We start from the raw sequence: 19735 nt of genomic DNA, 5'->3' as shown, positions 1-19735 counted from the left end.
TGTTTGATAGGAACGGTTGGACTCGATGATCCGGTGGGTCTCTTCCAACCTGGTTATTCTGTGATTCTGTGATTCTGTGTGCTCGGAGATGGCTGTGCCAGGCAGCATCTTGGAGAGGAACGACATCCTTCTGGGGAGGGAAGCCCCTGGCTGCCCAGAGTCTGGCCGTGGTGATGCAAGAGGCTGTGACTATTTTGGGAGATAACCTAACCCAGGGGATGCCATTTGCTGCTGCCGTTCTTCCCCAGCAAGCTCTCTCACATGTTTTTTGGGGAAAACCTCACATTTATGGGAAAGGAGAAGTGGGGCTCATAGAGGTCCTATTGTAAAAGTGACATTTTCCAGCACGCTTTGTGGCTGGAGGTGGAGAGCTGTGTGGGGGCAGGCACAGCTGTAGTTCCCATTCCCCCTCAAAAGCCCTACTGGTTTGGGAGTGCGAGTTCCCCAAGGGCTGGCCGGGTGGAAGCAGCAAGGGGAGCGCTCATGAAGGTCCCATCCTGGGGGCAGCAGAAGGGAACATCACCTCTAGTCCATGATTCTACCTACAAGAGAGCTGGGGAGGGACTTTTTACAAAGGCTTGTAGTGATAGGACTGGGGACAATGGGTATAAACTGGGGAGGGGCAGATTTAGACTGGATATGAGGTCAATGAGGGTGGTGAAGCACTGGAACAGGTTGCCCAGGGAAGCTGTGGCTGCCCCATCCCTGGAGATGTTCAAGGCCAGGTTGGATGGACCTTGGAGAGCCTGATCCAGTGGTGTCCCTGCCCAACACAGGGGGTGTGGAGTTAGACGATCTTTAAGGTCCCTTCCAACCCAAACAATTCTCCGATCCTCTGTAGGACCTGCTTGTGATGGCTCCAGGTCCTCATCAGCTGATCCTCCTAAACCAGCCCTCACTGTGCTGAGCACCTCAACTCTTGAGCCCTTTCCTCCCTCCCTGCCTGGAGGTTGCTCTCAGCCCTCTCCTCTCCCCTCCCTGCAGAGCTTCCAGCCCTGCCTGTGCCTGACCCAGGTCCTACCTGCAGGAGGTGGATCAGTGCAGGACCTGGGAAGGCCAAAGTCTCCATCATCTGAATCCCTGCCCAAGAACAGCCCTGGCAATGCAGGACCACAGAGCAGAGCCCGAGATATTTTCCTAGACGGGGCACAGATCTCTGATGCCTTTCACCACCGTGTTGGTGCAGCCAGACACAAGCTCTGAGGATCATCTCCATTTTGGTGACCAAAGGAGGGTGGACGTGGTGACCCTCCAGACATAATGAACCCAACTGCCTCTCACATCATTATGGCCTCAAGCTCTGCCAGGGGAGGTTCAGGCTGGACATCAGGAAAAAAGATTCATGGAAAGGGTCATTAGGCACTGGAACAGGCTGCCCAGGGAGGGGGTTGAGTCACCTTCCCTGGAGGGGTTTAAGGGACGGGTGGATGAGGCGCTGAGGGACATGGTTTAGTATTTGATAGGAATGGTTGGACTTGATGTTCCGGTGGGTCTTTTCCAACCTGGTGATTCTATGATTCTATTCTATGTTCTCCAAACATTGGTCCTTGCCTTTGGCACAGGCAGAAGACCCCCTGCTGCATTATGTGGGGTGGCTTTGCCTCCTCCAAAGCCCAAGGGGGGTTGACGATTGGCTTTGACTGCTCCTCTTTGTTACAACTCCTCCCCACAAACTTCCTTCCCAGAACCGAAAGCGGTGACGTAGACCGGTGTCACTGCTCCCATCTGCTCTTCAGCGTCCTCGCCCACAGCTCCCACCATGGAGACAGCAGATTTTAGCTGCGATGTCATGGAGCAATGTGAAACCACAGACGGGTGCGGTGGGGACATAGGAGACTTGGGGCATCATGAGTCATGGTTGTTCTGGGGGAGTCCCCAGGGTGGCCGTCCCAGCTGCTAGAGTGAAAAGCATGATGGAGAAAGCTTGGTTGGTTCAGGGCTACAAGGAGAGTTGTAGCTCAGGCTGAACAGCCTCAGATCCTGATTGACAGTGGCAGCAACATGGCAACATGACCCTTATGAGCAAGGCAAAAAGTCCTTGCCCAGGGCAGTCTCCATCCCTGGAGGGGTTCAAAAACCATATGGCCTTGGCACTTGGGGACAGGGTTTAGCAGGCACGGTGCGGTTGGACTGATGGTTGGATTGGATGAGCTGAGAGGGTTCTTTCAACATTAATGATTCTATGAAGTCGGGGCTTCAGTGGCCATCGTGGGCTTGGGCTGCCTGCACAGAAGAACAGTGCTAGGATGGAGCTCGCCAAGCAGCACTGGACAGCACAGTGGAGGGAGGTCTCTGTCACACACAGGATGTTCAGAAAGCCAGGCTGCACATGTCTCTCCATCCTGTACAGCCTCATGGAGTCCTCAGCCCCACCAGCCTTCAGCAGGATCTTCTCCAAGGAGCAGCGAGTCTCCCCTGCACCCATCTCTCAGGCCTTGGAGCTGCATCCTTGTTCCAACCCATTCCTGAAGGACCATCCCAGTGTGAATCCCTTCAGTGCTCAAATCCCTCAGTGCAGTGAACAGTGCAGTGCTGGCTCCAAGCCCCGTCCCTCCAGGCTACAGGGAGAACTAGTGACAACCAGAGCTGGGTGTCGTGCTCCTGCTTTGCACCCTTCACCCTCATTTCAACCACCATTGCCCCAAGGAAAACCCTAGGGTGCTCCCCACCTCTGAGTGCCTCGGGGCAACCCCCGGGAAGGTCGGCAGTGTCCATGGTGACAGGATGGTGTCTTGAAGAGTTACCAGGGTAGGCAATGGGCCAGGTTTGTCCAGGGTGGGCTGGAGGCTTGTGCCTTCAGACCAGGCTGCAGAACAGGGCTGGGAGGTTTCCTCAGCGGTGGAGTAACTGCTCTTCCTGACTCGAGGAGTCAGCCCTTGAGGAGTCTCTGTGTTGCTTAGGGATATGATTAGTAGTTGACAGGTACTGTTGGAGCTGATGGTCTCAAAGGTCTTTTCCAACCTAATTATTCTATGATTCCACGATCCCAAAAGACAGGAGAGCTCCACAAGGTTGGTCAGTGTGGTGTGGGTGCATTGCCTGCCTCCCCCAGGTTGCCAGCATCCCTGGATGAGAGGAGACAAGGTCCTCCAGGTCCTTGGATCCTGTGTTCAGTTCTGGGCCCCTCACCACAAGAAGGATGTTGAGTCTCTGGAGCGAGTGCAGAGAAGAGCAATGAAGCTGGGGAAGGGGCTGGAGAACAGGCCTTATGAGGAACGGCTGAGAGAGCTGGGGGTGTTTAGCCTGGAGAAGAGGAGGCTGAGGGGAGACCTCATTGCTCTCTCCAACTACCTGAAAGGAGGTTGTGGAGAGGAGGGAGCTGGACTCTTGTCCCAAGTGACAGGAGACAGAACAAGAGGGAATGGCCTCAAGCTCTGCCAGGGGAGGTTCAGGCTGGACATTAGGAAAAAATATTTCACAGAAAGGGTCATTGGGCACTGGCAGAGGCTGCCCAGGGAGGGGGTTGAGTCACCTTCCCTGGAGGGGTTTAAGGGACGGGTGGATGAGGTGCTGAGGGTCATGGTTTAGTGATTGATAGGAATGGTTGGACTTGATGATCTGGTGGGTCTCTTCCAACCTGGTGATTCTATGATTCTATGATTCTCACCCTGGTGGAGACCATGGTGGGTGGCTGCGATCGGAGGGACTTTGTTTCTTCCTCCCGGCCACTGTTCTCTGCTCATCCCCCACCTCGTGCTCCTCCGTACAGAGCTGAGCTCTGACTTCATCCCCCAGGTATCCAAAGAGACAATACCGGTGGTGGCGGCCAGCGCGGCATCCTGTCCCCTCGTCCTCGTGGGTCACTTCCCGGGATTGTTCTGTTCTGCTCAGCCAGGGGTTGGCTTCAGGGACCGGGGATGCACGAGCCTCACGTGCTGCTCAGCCACTGGTATTTCACTCAGCGGCACTGGATGATGGCTGGGAAAGGTTATTGCATCTCTCTGGACCTTCTCCTGCTGCCCTCCTGCAGCCCCACCAGCAGCAACCTCGGGGCGCAAGGCAGGAGCCCCATTTCCACCCCAGACAAAACCCTTTGGCAGACGTTGCCGACACTGGTCCCAGTTGCGTGAGCTCAGAGGAACACAGCTGATCTGGGCAGGGCTCCCTGCTGGCTTAGCTGGCATTAACCTCATAATTAAACTAATTAAACTAATACCAGGAGGGTGCAGACCTGTGTCACCGTTCCTCTGGCACCAAACCTGCATTCAAGCCTGCAAATATCCCTGCTTGCCATAATCACCCTGATTTTCTGCACCCAGAGCCTGGCAGTCTGGTCAGGCAGGGATCTTTGGGCTTGAAATGTCTTTTTTTATCTTGGAATTCCTTCTGGCTTCATTAGCAGGATGTCCAGCCGGTGCCAGCTCCTTTCCTTACTGTGTCCCAGGAGTTTCATGTCCTGCCACTGCAGTTTGTTCAGATGTTAAAGTTCAACTCTTCTCTGTGATGTTTGCTTTTTTTTTTTGGAGGTGTTTTCCTTTGAGCCGGCAATGTGTGCTCACAGCCCAGAGACCAACCGTGTCCTGGGCTGATCCAAAGCAGTGGGACCAGCAAGGAGGGAGGGGATTCTGTCCCTCTGCTCTGCTCTGCGAGACCAAACCTGGAGCCCTGTGTCCAGCTTTGGAGTCCTCAGCACAGGAAGGACATTCTGAAGGTCCATGCTGGGCAGGTATCTCTGGGAGTCGCTGCAGGCAAATACCAAGTTGATGAACTCTTCTCCTCTTTGCGTCTTCACGGTGCTGAGCATCCCCTCCTTCCCGCTCGCACTCTGCATGGTCAGCTTTGACCTGATGCCAGGGGACAAAGCAGGGGCTGACCAGACAATGTGGTGGGATGCTGGGTGCTCCCAGCTCCTCCCTGGCCACGGGTTTCGAGCTTCAGCTATTTCAGGGCTTCCTGTTTCCCTGAAATGAGTGGCTTCCCAGTGTCCCTTCTTTCTTCGTGTGATGGATCTGACTTTTGCATTCAGTCAGGGGGATTTTGTCTTTCTGCTGGTGACGTGAGAAAACAATGGACAGGAAATCAGGGATGGGGTCTGCCTTCCGTGGAGTGCGTCTGCAAGAACAGCCAGCTCCCGGTTTCCCTTCCTGAAGATCCTCAGTGGAGCAGCCCAGGCAGAGCTCAAGAGCTTGTCGCTGTTGGGATGAGCAGGACATTGGTGGAGCAGAGCAGAGCCCTCTCCTTCCCTCTCTTCCCCAGCCCTGTAGCCCTGCTCCTCTCTCCCAAAGACTCTTGCTTTGCAGAAAGTCTGCTTTCTGTCACGGTTTCAAAGTTGCACTTCCCCATCCTGTTTGTTTCTGGTTCTTCCAGGCCTTTTGTGTGCTGGACAAACGAGAACATCAGTGCTGCTTTGTCCAGAAGGGAAAAAATGAGAAGTTCATTCAATGGGAAAACGAGGATGTTGTCAGTCCCACAGGAGCTGGACATGGGGCTGCTCTGGGGAGGGCTGAGGGCAAGGACCTCCTGTGTGGGGCTCACAGGAATTCATACAAGCCTAGAATAGTTTGGGTTGAAAGAGACCTTTAGCCCCATCCAGTTCCAACCTCCTGCCATGGTGCTCCAAGCCCCATCCAACCTGGCCTTGAACCCCTCCAGGGATGGGGCAGCCACCACTGCTCTGGGCAACCTGGGCCAGGGCCTCCCCACCCTCACAGCAAAATATTTCTCCCTAAGATCTCATCTCAGTCTCCCCTCCTGCAGCTCAAAAACATTCCCCCTCATCCTGTCCCTGCCCTCCCTTACCCAGAGCCCCTCTCCAGCTTCCCTGGAGCCCCTTTCAGTACTGGAGGCTGCTCTAAGGTCTCCCCACAGCCTTCTCTTCTCCAGGCTGAACAACCCCAACTCTCTCAGCCTGTCCTTGTACAGGAGGTGCTCCAGCCCTCAGATCATCTCCATGGCCTCCTCTGGACTCGCTCCAACAGCTCCATGTCCTTCCTGTGCTGAGGACTCCAGAACTGGACACAGGGCTCCAGGTTTGGTCTCAGCAGAGTGGAGCAGAGGGGCAGAATCTCCTCCCTGTCCCTGCTGGTCCCACTGCTTGGGATGCAGCCCAGGACACGGTTGGTTTATGGGTTGTGAATGCACATTGCCAGCTCATGTTGAACTTCTCAACCCAGCACCCCGAGGCCTTCTACTCAGGGCTGCTCCCGATCCATTCTCTGCCCAGCCGGGGTTTGTGCTTGGGATTGCTCTGACCCAGGTTCAGGACCTTGCACCTGGCCTTGTTAACCTCAAGAGGTTCTCACAGCCCCACCTCTCCAGCCTGTCCACATCCCTCTGGATCCATCCCTGCCCTCCAGCGTGTTGACCACACCACACAGCTTGGTTCCCAAACTTTGGGACAGTAACTTCTCCCTCCAAAGAAGGAGTGAGAAGGGGACCAGAAAGAGACTTTCTCTTCTAAAGGATCTTCACTGACATGGCATAATGCTGGTGGCATCTTCTAGGGTCCCTGTTATTGTAAAACTGAAGTGTCTCTTCCACGTCCTGGAAACGGAAGCGTTCCCAACCCCACCACGACACTGACCCTCTTTGCAGCCTCTCCTGGATGGACACAGGAGGTTCGAGGTTACCAGGGCGTTGGGTGAAGCCTTTTGATGAAGAGAAGCAAGGCCATCTTCCCATGAGCCATCTGAGGAGACATTCTCGGGGAAGCAAACACATCTGTACAGCACCTCTGCATCTCCATGCTGGGAGCTTGCAGAGCCTCCCCAGCTCGGTGAACCTCTGCTCCTGGGATGAGGGAGAACCAAAGGCTTGGATCCTGCCTGGCCCTGGTCCTCTTGTGTGCCTCTTAACAGGAACAAGACAGGTTCTTGCTCCACGTCCAGCAGCATCACCCCCACCGTGTTCTCGGCACGGCTCCATGCTCCTCTGGGTTGTCTCCCAGCAGGGATCAGCCAAGCTTCCAGGCCCAAAGAAGAAACCAGCCATGTTTTGAGCAGTCTCCATGGGAGGAGAAGACACCTCCAAGGACAGCAAGGGATCACTGAGTAGCTCAAGGGAGGCGCTCCTAGCAGGCGGTGGCTCTGCCTGCCTGGGCAGCTCCTGCCTGCATCGTTGCTGCCCTCTAGTGCGCCCAGCACCCCCAGTACAGCCTGTCCTGGGGCAGACTGGTGGGACTGGAATGGTCCAGGTGGGCTGTGGTGGTGGGACAGCATCAGGGGGTCTGGCTCCTGCTGGGGGCACAGCCCGTTCCTGCCCCAGATAATGCTCCAAGGAGTTTAGTGCGGCTGAGGACGCTCGTGCAAATAAAACCTGCGGCCAACGAGCCCAGTGCTTGGCCCATGGTCACAGGTGGGAAGAAGGGAAACTGAGGCACCGTGGTGGTTCTTCCTCTGTAGCCCATACAGCAGCTCGATGCTGTGCTCTGACAGTGCCCGGGGCTGGGGACGAGGGTGGGGGAGGATTCTCCAGGCTGGGAGAGTTGGGGTTCTTCTGCTTGGAGAAGAGAAGGCTCCAGGGAGACCTTAGAGCAGCTTCCAGTGCTTGAAAGGGGCTCCAGGAAAGCTGGGAAGGGGCTCTGGATCAGGGAGGGCAGGGACAGGATGAGGGGGAACAGTTTTCAGCTGGAAGAGGGGAGATTGAGATGAGATCTTAGGTAGAAATGTTTTGCTGCGAGGGTGGGGAGGCCCTGGCCCATGTTGCCCAGAGCAGTGGTGGCTGCCCCATCCCTGGAGGGGTTCAAGGCCAGGTTGGATGGGGCTTGGAGCCCCTGATCCAGTGGGAGGTGTCCCTGCCCATGGCAGGGGTGGGACTGAATGGGCTTTGAGGTACCTTCCAACCCAACTCGTTCCATGATTCAATGGAGAGATGTTGGCGCTCGCTGTGCCCCGCAGACAAGCTCCTCCTGGGCACCATCTCACTCGCCTTGGTGCCCCCATCTCCAAGTTTCGAGGAGCCGCCCGGTGCTCTGGCTGGATGAGCAGAACCTGGGGAAAAGCAAGAGGCGCTTTGGGCCCCCTGACCCCCGGGGGGGCTCGCAGGAGTTGCAGGGGGCAAGCACCCCGAGGAGCATCGGGATCTGCTGCACCAGCCTGACTGGAGGAGATGGGGGTCAGGGATGGGGATAGGGCAGCGATGGGGGGCTGTGAGGTGGGGGGAGCAAAGGGGGGCAGTGATGGGGGGGTGAGTGATGGGGGGAAAACAGTGGGGGTCAGAGATAGGGTAGCAGTTATGGGGCAGCAGCAATGGGGGTCAGCGATGGGGGGGTCAGTGATGGGGGAAGCAATGGGGGGCAGTGATGGGGGTTCAGAGATGGGGGGTCAGTGATGGGGCGAGAAGCAAAGGGGGTCAGTGATGGGGGGGTCAAGTGATGGGGGAAGCAATGGTGGGCAGTGACGGGGAGGTCAGTGATGGGGGTCACAGCGGTGGGGGTCAGCGATGGAGGGGTCTGCAGTGGGGGGAGCAGCAGTGGGGGTCAGAGATGGGGGGGTCAGTGATGGGGGAGCAGCAGTGAAGGTCAGCAATGGGGGGTCAGTGATAAGGGGAAGCAATGGGGGGCAGTGATTGGGGGATCAGTGATGGGGGGTTGGCAGTGGGGGGAGCAGCAATGGGGGTCAGAGATAGGGGAGCAGTTACGGGGCAGCAGCAATGTGGGGAGCAGGATGGGGGGGTCAGTGGTGCTGTGGGGGTCTGCAATGAGGGGAGAAGCAATAGGGGGCAGCAAGGGGGGGTCTGCAGTGAGGGAGTCAGTAACGGGAGGATCAGCCAGGGGGGTCTGCGATAGGGGGGTGCAATGGGGCTCAGTGATGGGGGCAGCAGCAAGGGAGGCTGCAGCAATGGGGCTCAGGGATGAGGGGTCTGCAATGGGGAGAGAAGCCATGGGAGGAGCAGAAATGGGGGTCAGTGATGAGGGGTCTGTGATGAGGGAGCAGCAAGGGGAGAGTCGGTGATGGTGGGAGCAGCAATGGGGGGGTTCAGCGATTGGAGGGTTGGGGGCGGTATCGCTTTAAGAGCCACCGCCCACAACAAAGATGGCGGCAGGAGGCTTCGGTCAGCGCAGTGCGCCTGCGCGCCCGGCCCTGCCTGCTGCGCAGTGTGATCACGTGTCCGCCCCGCCGCGCGCGGAGCTGCCGGGAGCGCAGGTAGCGGGGGGGGAGGCGGGGGGGCAGGGGCCGTGGGGCAAGGGGCTGTGACCCCGTGGGGGTGGCAGTGGGGTAGGGCCCTTGGATCCATGGGAAAGGGCCGAGGGGCTCATGGGGGTGGCAGTGGGGTAGGGTCTATGGGTTCGTGGGGCTGGTAGTGGGGCAGGGTCCTTGGATCCATGGGGCAGGGCCCAGGGGTCCACGGGGCTGGCAGTGGGGCAGGGGCCTTGGGTCCATGGGGGAGGCAGTGGGGCTGTAGGGGTGGCAGTGGGGCAGGGGCCATGAGGCAGTGGGGGTGGCAGTGGGGGAGGGCCTGTGGGTCCATTGGGGTGTCAGTGGGGATGTCATTGGGTCCATGGGAGTGTCAGTGGGGCAGGGACCATGAGGCCATGGGGGTGGCAGTGGGGCAGGGCTCACGGATCCACGGGGGTGGCAATGGGGCTGTCAGTGGGTCCATGGGGGTGGCAGTGGGGCTGTCAGTGGGTCCATGGGGGTGGCAGTGGGGCAGGGGCCGTGAGGCCATGGGGGTGGCAGTGGGGCAGGGCCCATGGATCCACTGGGAAGGCAGTGGGGCTGTCAGTGGGTCCATGGGGGTGGCAGTGGGGCAGGGCCCATGGATCCACTGGGAAGGCAGTGGGGCTGTCAGTGGGTCCATGGGGGTGGCAGTGGGGGAGGGTCTGTGGGTCCATGGTGGTGGCAGTGGGGCAGGGCCCATGGATCCATGGGGGAGGCAGTGGGGCTGTCAGTGGGCCCATGGGGGTGGCAGTGGGGGAGGGTCTGTGGGTCCATGGTGGTGGCAGTGGGGCAGGGCCCATGGATCCACGGGGGAGGCAGTGGGGCTGTCTAAGGGGGTGGCAGTGGGGCTGTCAGTGGGCCCATGGGGGTGGCAGTGAGGCAGGGGCTGTGGGTCCAAGGGAGAGGCAGTGGGTCTGTCAGTGGGTCCGTAGGTGTGACAGTGGGGCGGGAGCTGTGAGGCTGTGGAGGTGTCAGTGGGGCAGGGACCGTGGGTCTGTGGGGGTGGCAGTGGGTGTGGGGCCGTGGGGGTGGCCATGGAGCAGGGGCCGTGGCTGTCTTGGTCAAAGCTGACCTGGAAAGTTGAAGGAAGTCAGGAAATAGTGCGGTTGCAATCCCTGGGCCAGGCAGGGCTGTTCACGCGGGTCCTGCCCCATGTCCCATTCCCAGCGTGCCCGCAGGCCCCCTTGCCAGCCCTGTATCCCGCAGGGGTGGTGCTGCCAAGGGCTGCGTGGCCGGGGCGTTCAGGCTCACCTGAGGAAGGTTTTCTCTCTCTCCCAGCAGCTCCAAGACGCGTCAGGGTGAAGGCCGGAGCAGCTGAGCTGTGGGAGAAGGTATGACCGCCGCATGTGGGATGGGGACGTGGTGACACCGGTGCGCAGGGGACACAGCCACCCATCCTCTGCCAGAGCACAGAGCTGGCGTCCCCCGGTGTGTTTGGGTGCTGGAGGAATATTCCCATGAGAAGGAGTCTTCAGGAAGGAGACTTGGAAGAAATAATGCAGAGCTTGGCAATCCTTTAGTACAAGGAGCGTTACCGGCTTAGGTTTTGTTTGTCCAGGTGTTAAAGCCTGCGCTGATCTTGCAGGTTGTACCTTGGTGGTTTTATAGGCAGAAGGAAAGGAAGGATTTTGGTTTGATGCTGGCGCAGAGCAGGGCTTTGGGAAAAGCGTCCTCGATAACTTCCTGGCTGTTGGTGCTTCTGCTCCAGGTGGCCACGAAGCAGAGGGACCAGCATCACCAAGGCGGCAGGGACGCGTGGCTGGGAGTCACCGCTGCGCCTCCAACTCCCTCTGTTCCCAGGGGAACTAGAAAACAGCGTTATCTTTGTTTGGAAATCCCTGCTCGAGGAATGGTTATATAAAAGAGCAAATTGATTTTAATTCTTTGGGACACAATGACCAAACCATCATCTTGCCATCCCTAGCTGGAGCCTTGCTGAGCTGCTGGTGTCTGAAACATCCCCCCACTCTCTGCAGGTGAAAGTCAGGGGTAAACGACCTCAGGTGTGGTTGTACTGAAAGATCTTTAGAGATTTGGTTTTGGTTTGCTCAAGAGTTTGTGGTGTTGTCACCAGAGTTGTTCTCCACTAACTCCAGGAGCTGCCATGGCAGCAGCACCCAACCCAGAATGGTTTATTTAGTGAGGCTGTGTCGTACCTGCACCTTCCAACCCCCTTGTGCACTTGAAAATGTAACACAAATTCTATTTGGTCTCCCTGTGGCCATGAGCTGCTGATGCCAGAATGCTGAGAAGGTGGAAAGTCACTGTGGGCCCTGCGATATGGACACTTCCTTTCTCCTTCCTCCTGCTGTGTTCTACAGGGCTGGTTGGGAAGCTGTGCCACGCACCATCCTTATCTTCCCTCTTGTGTCCCGTACAGCCCTGCTGCTGCTTCCACTGCCATGTGCTCTTGGCCACCCCAATGCATTTCAGGCCTGGGGAATGCTGAGAACCAAGATTTTCTTTTCATCTCAACGCTGCCATAGAATCATGGAATCATTAAGGTTGGAAAAGACCTCTAAGCTCCTCCAGTCCGACTGTCAGCCCAACCCCCCATCCCTGTTAAACCATGTCCTGAAGGACCATGGCCACATCTTTTTTGACCCCCCTCCAGGGATGTCAACTCCCCTACTGCCCTGGGCAGCCTCTGCCAGGGCTTCGCCACTCTTTTGGTAAAGAAATTTTCCCTACTATCCAATGTAAACCTCCCCTGGTGCAACTTGAGGCCATTTCTTCTCGTTCTATTCCTTGTTCCTTGGGAGCAGAGCCCACCATCCACCTCGCTCCAGCCTCCTTTCCAGGAGCTGCAGAGAGCAATGAGGTCTCCCCTCAGCCTCCTCTTCTCCAGGCTAAACAGCCCCAGGTCCCTCAGCTGCTCCCACAACCCCTGGGCTCCAGACCTTTCCCAGCTCCGTTCCCTTCTCCAGGCGTGCTCCAGCCCCTCAAGGTCTTTTCTGCACTGAGGGCCCCACAGCTGAACCCAGGATTCAAGGTGTGACCTCACCAGCGCTGAGTCCAGGGGGATGATCCCTTCCCTCCTCGTGCTGGCCACCCCATGGCTGATCCAGGCCAGGATGCTGTTGGCCTTCTTGGCCACCTGGGCCACTGCTGGTTCATGTTCAGCTGCTCTCGACCAGCACCCTCAGGTCTTTTTCCGCTGGGCAGCTTTCCTGCCACTCTTCCCCCAGCCTGGAGCACTGCACTGAGCATCCTTTGGTTGGTTTTTTGAAGTCCTTTGGCAGTCCGTCCTCCTTTGCTTGTTCTCCACCAATGTTTTGTCCAATTCCCATTTTATCCATTTTGGCTTTTTTCTAAGCAAAAAAAAAGCCATGAAGCTGGTAACTGTGTAAGAAACCCGGCTGTAATACTGATATTTCAGGCGAACCCTGTTAATGATACGTTATTCTTTCAGCTCTGGATGTGTTGGCAAGGCAAAAAGCCGGTTGTGCAATTGTCGCGTTGCAGCGGGCAATTAGAACATGGAGCTTGTTTGCTCTCCAGATGAAGAGCTGCTTTTCATCTGCTGGTTTAAGAGGAGGACTCACTGAGCAAGCCCTGAGGTCAGCAGTGGTGACGTGAGAACCTGGTGGCAGGGATCGGCCAAGGGGTCCGAGTCGGGAGGCCCAACAGTGCGGGAAGCAGCGGATCTGGTGTGGGGTGACGGCAGCCAGCGTCGTGCTTGGGGAGGGTGCCTGGAAACACCTGGCCTTCTGCTGCCACTTGGGTTTGCTGGGAGGGTTTTATGTGCGGGGTGATGTACATAGATATTCTTTTTGGACCTGGGAATAGCATTTTCAAGGATATACTTACCCTTAGAGTGAGGTGCCTGCTGCTCCCTGGGGTCTCAAGGTTGGCCTGCTTCTTAGAATCACAGAGTGGTTTGGTCGGAAGGGACCTCAAAGCCCATCCAGTCCCACCCCTGCCATGGGCAGGGACACCTCCCACTGGATCAGGGGCTCCAAGCCCCATCCAACCTGGCCTTGAACCCCTCCAGGGATGGGGCAGCCACCACTGCTCTGGGCAACCTGGGCCAGGGCCTCCCCACCCTCACAGCAAGATATTTCTCCCTAAAATCTCATCTCAATCTCCCCTCTTACAGCTCAAAACCATTCCCCTTCATCCCTGCGTGTCCTGATCCAACGCCCCTCCCCAGCTTTCCTGGAGCCCCTTTCAGGACTGGAAGCTGCTCTGAGGTCTCTCTGAACCCTCTTCTCCAGGCTGAACAACTCCAACTCTCTCAGCTGCCTTCTACTCCTTTGCCCTGTGTTCACCTTCGCCCACCTCCTCCTTCCCCAACACCTGAGTTATTTCTTTCCTTTTGCCACAGTTCTTCATTTTCTTCTTCCATCTTTGGTGTGGAAGGTGGCAGCAGCTCTGTCTGCAGCTGCACCTGGTCTCTCGTGACGGAAGTCAAACCTGTCCCTCCAAATTCCTCACTGTGAGCATGTTTCTGTAGAGGTGGAGTTGATCCATACAATAGCCACGCTGTTTGGGTGTTCTGGGTGTGGAGGAAGACAGCCGGGCAGCTGGCACCCCAGACTGCGTGCACATGACCAGGTGAGGGCTGGCGGTGGCTGATGTTGCCGTTGTCTGGACTTAGACTCATCCAACAGGTTTGTCCAGGAGTTTGGGTTCAGGTCTGAGTGCCCGAGTGCAGAATTTGACAAGCGTGGGTTTTGAATACGTGCATCTTGCATCATGCTTTTAATTATTCCCTCTGTAATAACAACTCACCCTCGGTTATGCAGCAGGGCACCATGTGCAGTTGTTTCTGAAGGACTATGAACCCTGAGTTTTGAAGATCCTTTTCTGGATGAGTCCCTTGAGTGTGGAAGCCCACCCTTCTCGGTGGTGGGACTGGGGCCGTGTCCGAAAGCAAAGCAGATGAGGAGCCTGCTGCGTGAGACAGACCAGGCCAGGCCTGCTTAACGGGTGAAGCTACCAGTCCTAGAATCGTTGAAGCTGGAAAGGACGTGTAAGCTCATCCAGTTCAACCATCAGCCCAACTGACCGTCTCTGCTAAACCATGTCCCAGAGTTCCATGGCCACACTGTTTTTTAACCCCTCGAGGGATGGAAACTCAACAACTGCCCTGGCCAGCCAGTTCTAATGTCTGGATGACTTGGACGTTGTGGTGCTGTGTAGCTGTTGCTGTTTTTACAGTGCTTTTGGTCTAAGGCTGATGCCTGGACCCTGAGTTGGTGTGAGAACACGGTGATGGGTGTCTCCGGCCTTGGGGCAGTGATGCCGGCTGCGTTTCACGGCTGTTCCCTTCATTCATGTTTCCTCATTGATTTCTTGAGGCCAAGTGCGGCAGGCTCAGGGGAAGCACCCTGTGTTTATTTGAGGAGGAGAGAAGGGGCTGAGCAGTGGGGCAGAATCAGGTTGTCTCCCGTACAAAGCAAGCTGCTGTGGAAGCTGCTTCTGTCTCTGTGCTGTTCTGTCTTCTTCAACTGAACCTCAGCTGGGGATTTGTCTGTGCAGAGGATGGGTGCGTGTGTGATGCAGGAGGATGCTGCAGGCACACCTGGGCAGCAGAGGTCAGGGAGAGGAGAGCACACAGGCAAGAGCTTTGGCCAGGTGGAGGCAACCGGTGGATTTTTTGAGGGCTGAGAAATTTACATCGCATCCCAAGTTTTCATCCCGATAGTCCCTTTGCCTCTTTGTGGATTTGTGCTTTAAGCAGAACGTTCTCAAGACATTTAAGTGCTGTAGTGAGACTGACACAGGGTATTTAAAATGAACTCTGTTTTTTCTTATTGAATGGTACCACCTACAATATAGTTTTAAAAAATATTTGAAATAAAAGAGATGCTACTTCAGTGAGCAGCAGTCCATGTCTGCTTTGCTTTGAGACCCCACTTGGATTCCTGTATCCAGTTCCGGGGTCCTCAGCACAGGAAGGACATGGAGCTGTTGGAGTGAGGCCAGAGGAGGCCACGGAGATGATCCAAGGGCTGGAGAACCTCCCATGTGAGGACAGGCTGAGAGAGTTGGGATTGTTCAGCCTGGAGAAGAGAAGGCTGTGGGGAGACCTCAGAGCAGCTTCCTGCGCTTAAAGGGGCTCCAGGGAAGCTGGGGAGGGGCTCAGGATAAGGGAGTGCAGGGAAACTCGGCACTGGTGAGACCGCTCCTCGAATACTGTGTTCAGTTCTGGGCCCCTCACCACAAGAAGGATGTTGAGGCTCTGGAGAGAGTACAGAGAAGAGCAACAAAGCTGGTGAAAGGGCTGGAGAACAGGCCTTATGAGGAGCGGCTGAGAGAGCTGGGGTTGTTTGGCCTGGAGAAGAGGAGGCTGAGGGGTGACCTCATTGCTCTCTACAACTACCTGAAAGGACGTTGTAGAGAGGAGGGTGCTGGCCTCTTCTCCCAAGTGACAGGGGACAGGACAAGAGGGAATGGCCTCAAGCTCCGCCAGGGGAGGTTTAGGCTAGACGTTAGGAAAAAATTCTTTACAGAAAGGGTCATTGGGCACTGGAACAGGCTGCCCAGGGAGGTGGTTGAGTCACCTTCCCTGGAGGTGTTTAAGGCACGGGTGGACGAGGTGCTGAGGGATATGGTTTAGTGTTTGGTAGGAACGGTTGGACTCGGTGATCCGGTGGGTCTCTTCCAACCTGGTTATTCTGTGATTCTGTGATTCTGTGAAAGGATGAGAGGGAACGGTTTTGAGCTGCAAGAGAGGAGATTGAGATGAGATCTTAGGGAGAAATATTTTGCTGTGAGGGTGGGGAGGCCCTGGCCCAGGTTGCCCAGAGCAGTGGTGTGTGCCCCATCCCTGGAGGGGTTCAAGGCCAGGTTGGATGGGGCTTGGAGCCCCTGATGCAGTGGGAGGTGTCCCTGCCCATGGCAGGGGGTGGAACTAGATGGCCTTTGAGGTCCCTTCCAACCCAAACCATTGTGTGATTCTATGAGATTGTAAGGACCAAAATCCATAAAGTGTGTTTGTTTGGTGTCTGTACTGCATAAAAACAGCTTGGGTAGTTCCTGATGAAACGCCTGTGCAGTCGTGTTTCCCAACACACTTTATAGCGCACAGCCTGGCAGGTATCAGCCAGCAGAGGGTCTGAAACCCACCTGGTGACTGGTGCTCCCTTTTCCTAATGACAATATGGAAACCTCTTTGCATTCTGAGGGCGCTGGCATCATGGGTAGCTGCAGAGCATGAGGACAGTGAAACACTGCGGTTTCTGTGGCTGGAGGGTGGTAGGTGGGCTATTGAATGTGTGTCCTGGTTTTGCAGAGAGCTGAACCATCTGTAGAAATTCAATGAGCCCCGAGAGCTGTTTCGGTATTGCAGTCAGTGCGTCGGGCTTGTTGTTTGCGTGCCAGCTTGTTCTGGTTCAATGCAGCAGGTTTCAGACCTGTTGGGCTGCAATTCAGTGCTTCCAAAATGCCATTTTTATGCCTCTTCCACCTCCAGGAGCTTCTCTTTGTCTTTTAAAACATTTAGTGCCTGTGGAAGGAAGAGCAAGTGTACTCCAGGTTAAGGAGCCACTCAGCCTGAGAAGGCTGTGAGCAGAGTGAAATCCATTGCTTTGACAGAAATGGATAAAATCAGTAGCATCACGTGTGCCCATCAGCTTGGATTTTGTGGATAGGGACGTGTTGGAAAAATCCAACATGGATCTATGGGCTGAGGCCGACAGAATGAGGTTCAACAGGCAGAGTCCTGCATTTGGGCCACAACAACCCTGTGCAGCGCTCTGGGCTTGGAGAAGAGCTGCTGGAAAGCTTCTGGGCAGAGAAGGACCCGGGGGTGTTGGTTGACAGCGGCTGAACATGAGCCAGCAGTAGCCCAGGTGGCCAAGAAGGCCAAGAGCATCCTGACTTGGATCAGAAACAGCGTGGCCAGCAGGTCCAGGGACTCAGCCTCTGGACTCAGCACTGGTGAGGCTGCACCTCGAATCCTGTGTTCAATTTTGGGCCCCTCATTGCAAGAAAGATATTGAGGTTCTGGAGCATGTCCAGAGAAAGGAACACAGCTGGTGAAGGGGGTGGAGATCAAGTCTTATGAGAAGCGGCCAAGGGACCTGAGGTTGTTTAGCCTAGAAAAGAGGCTGCAGATAGATCTTATCACTGTCTGCAGCTCCCAGAAAGGAGGTTGCAGGGAGGTGGGTGCTGGTCTCTTCTCCCAAGCGACAGGCGATAGGATGAGAGGGAATGGCCTCAAGCTGCACCAGGGGAGGTTCAGATTGGATATTAGGAAATACTTCTTCAGTGAAAGGGTTCTCAAAGACTAGAACGGCTGTCCAGGGGTGTGGTGGAGCCCCCATCCTTGGTGGTGTTTAAAAGATGGGCAGATGAGGTGCTTAGGGATACAATTAAGTAGTGGATGGGTATGGTTGGACTCGATGATCTCACAGGTCATTTCCGACATAGGGATTCTATGATTCTATGACTTGTGAGCGCAGCACTTGGGGCCTGGCAGCTCTGTAGCTTTTGGTGCCAGCTGTGATTCTTGCTTTGACTTGGCAGCATCTCCTTGGATGGTCCATGCCACTTCCATGGGAAGCCCAGCAGTCATTCTGCCATGGCTCCGGCTGTCCTCCCATAAACCCCTTACTGTCACCACCGTGAGGCTTTTTGTAGGTTTTTCTCACTTCGGATTTTGCACAAGTTAGGCACTTTACTTTCTCTTTGTGCCCTGGAAAATCCCCTCTTAAGTCCATTGCAGCCTGTATTTCAGTGATTTGGGTGTGTTGTACCTTGTCAAAGAAGAAGCAGAACTGGCCCTGGTGCAGGTTGCCCAGAGCAGTGGTGGCTGCCCCATCCCTGGAGGGGTTCAAGGCCAGGTTGGATGGGGCTTGGAGCCCCTGATCCAGTGGGAGGTGTCCCTGCCCATGGCAGGGGGTGGAACTGAATGGGTTTTGAGGTCCCTTCTGACTCAAACCATTCTTTGACTCTGATACCACCTTTGGCCAGTTGTATTGGTTTTCATGCTGCCTTGAAGACTTTTATGCATTAAGATCATCTCGTCTTGCATCTACATAATTTTTCCACTTGGTTTGGGGAGGATGTGCTGTGGCTGCGAACTGCTCTGTGTTTCACCATACCAGACAGAACCTGCAGGTCACTGGGCTGGTCCCTCCACAGCCCATTGCGGTGAGAAGATGAAGCCTCGGTGGCCTGAACACCTTCACTGTCACGTGTCTAGGAGCCCCTGACTCCCCTCAGCCTCCTTGCAGTCCAAGTTTGGACGGTGGCTGCAGCTCGTCGAGCACAGTCTGTAGCAATCTGGACTTGGAAACTGTCATCCAAGAAGCAGGCTACCTTCTTCAGGAGAACGGGGCCTGTAGGGTTGTCCTGCTTCCTAGAGCTCTCCTAGGAGAGGAGTTGGCCACGAGGACAGCTTTGGTTGTGATCCAACTTAAGGCTAGAGACTCTGCCTGGAGGTGGCTTTAGAGTCTTCTTCATCAAAGGTTTTGATGTTTCCAGGATGAAAACCATGTCAGATGTGTTCTTGATGCTGAAGCAGTCTCCGTGATGCAAACCACCTGTTTCACTCTGGGTCATGTGTTAATCATGCTCTTCCCTATGGGAAGGCTGGAGGTTGTTGAAGATCAGCTGACCTGAGGATGGCCTGTAGACACGTTGAAGTCATCACTTACCAGCTACACAGGTATGTTTAAAACCAGCTGATACTCCTACGCGGAACCATGCCAGTCACCCAGTGTCACCATCCTGGATTTCATTGAATAGAATCATGGAGTGATTTGGATTGGAAGGGACCTTAAAGCCCATCCAGTTCCACCCCCTGCCACGGGCAGGGACACCTCCCACTGGATCAGGGGCTCCAAGCCCCATCCAACCTGGCCTTGAACCCCTCCAGGCATGGGGCAGCCACCACTCCTCTGGGACTTTCTCTGGGAAAATGCCAGGAGAGAGGTCTCCAGCTGCAGGTCTTGTCCCTTCTTCAGAAAAGCCAAGGTAGAAAAAAGGCATCTGACCTGCCCTCTCAAGCAAACCCACGGGACCTTCCTGCGCTGTGCCTTGTGAGTGTGTTTTTTGCTTCCCTCAAGCCTTCTGATGAGTGTGTCACTGACACGAGCTGTGGAAATGGCTGGGAAAGCTGGAGATATGGGCTGCTTTATTCTTATTTCTATAAATCCCTTTCATGTAAAGCATCTGCAGCAGCAAACAGTTTCTTCAATCAGCGGGAGATAATTGGGGGGGGATTTTTAATAAGTGAAATATTGAAACATCTTGCTTTTCTGGTACGCTTTTCTGACAAGGGGATGCAATTCGGTTAACGATACTCGCAGAACAAGTTTTATTTAGAAGCCAGGTGTGGATACTCACGAGCTGAGGATGAAATCGGTTGTGGTTGATGTTTGCTTCACCTTGAGTTTTGTGCTGTCCTGGGCAGAGCAACACAAGCCATGTGGAGTGCCGTGTTATCGAAGGAAAGGGCACAGCAACAAGGCGTAGGGACATCAGCTGGAAGTGCCTGTCAGTGCAAAAGCATCGCAGCACAGCAGAGAATCCATGAACACCCTCTGTCAGCCTGACGTGGAGAAGTGCCAGGGAAACCTGAAGTGTTGTAGAAGTTGGAAAAGGCTTCGTGGTGAAGCCGACTGGTGCACGTTACCTGGCTGGGAGGCTGTTGGAGCCACGCGTGGAATGTCGTCTCCCTGGGG

At 55.6% G+C, this 19735-nt stretch overlaps 1 protein-coding gene across 4 annotated transcripts in view; it reads left to right on the top strand.

The window, feature by feature from the left end:
- Positions 1–9062: 9062 nt before the first annotated feature.
- LOC138726235 (H(+)/Cl(-) exchange transporter 5) overlaps positions 9063–19735 on the top strand; it is a 48492-nt gene continuing 37819 nt past the window's right edge. For 2 of the 4 annotated variants that reach the window (XM_069867807.1, XM_069867803.1), the window contains exon 1: positions 9063–9083. The gene's annotated coding sequence lies outside the window, so the exon portion shown is untranslated. Of the gene's footprint in view, positions 9084–18574; positions 18718–19735 lie in introns of those variants that run through there. The other 2 variants (XM_069867806.1, XM_069867802.1) reach the window with 1 other exon arrangement.

Source organism: Phaenicophaeus curvirostris, chromosome 13, assembly GCF_032191515.1.
Source record: "Phaenicophaeus curvirostris isolate KB17595 chromosome 13, BPBGC_Pcur_1.0, whole genome shotgun sequence".
Classification (NCBI taxonomy): Eukaryota; Metazoa; Chordata; class Aves; order Cuculiformes; family Cuculidae; genus Phaenicophaeus; species Phaenicophaeus curvirostris.
This window is presented reverse-complemented; position numbering and strand designations above follow the sequence as displayed.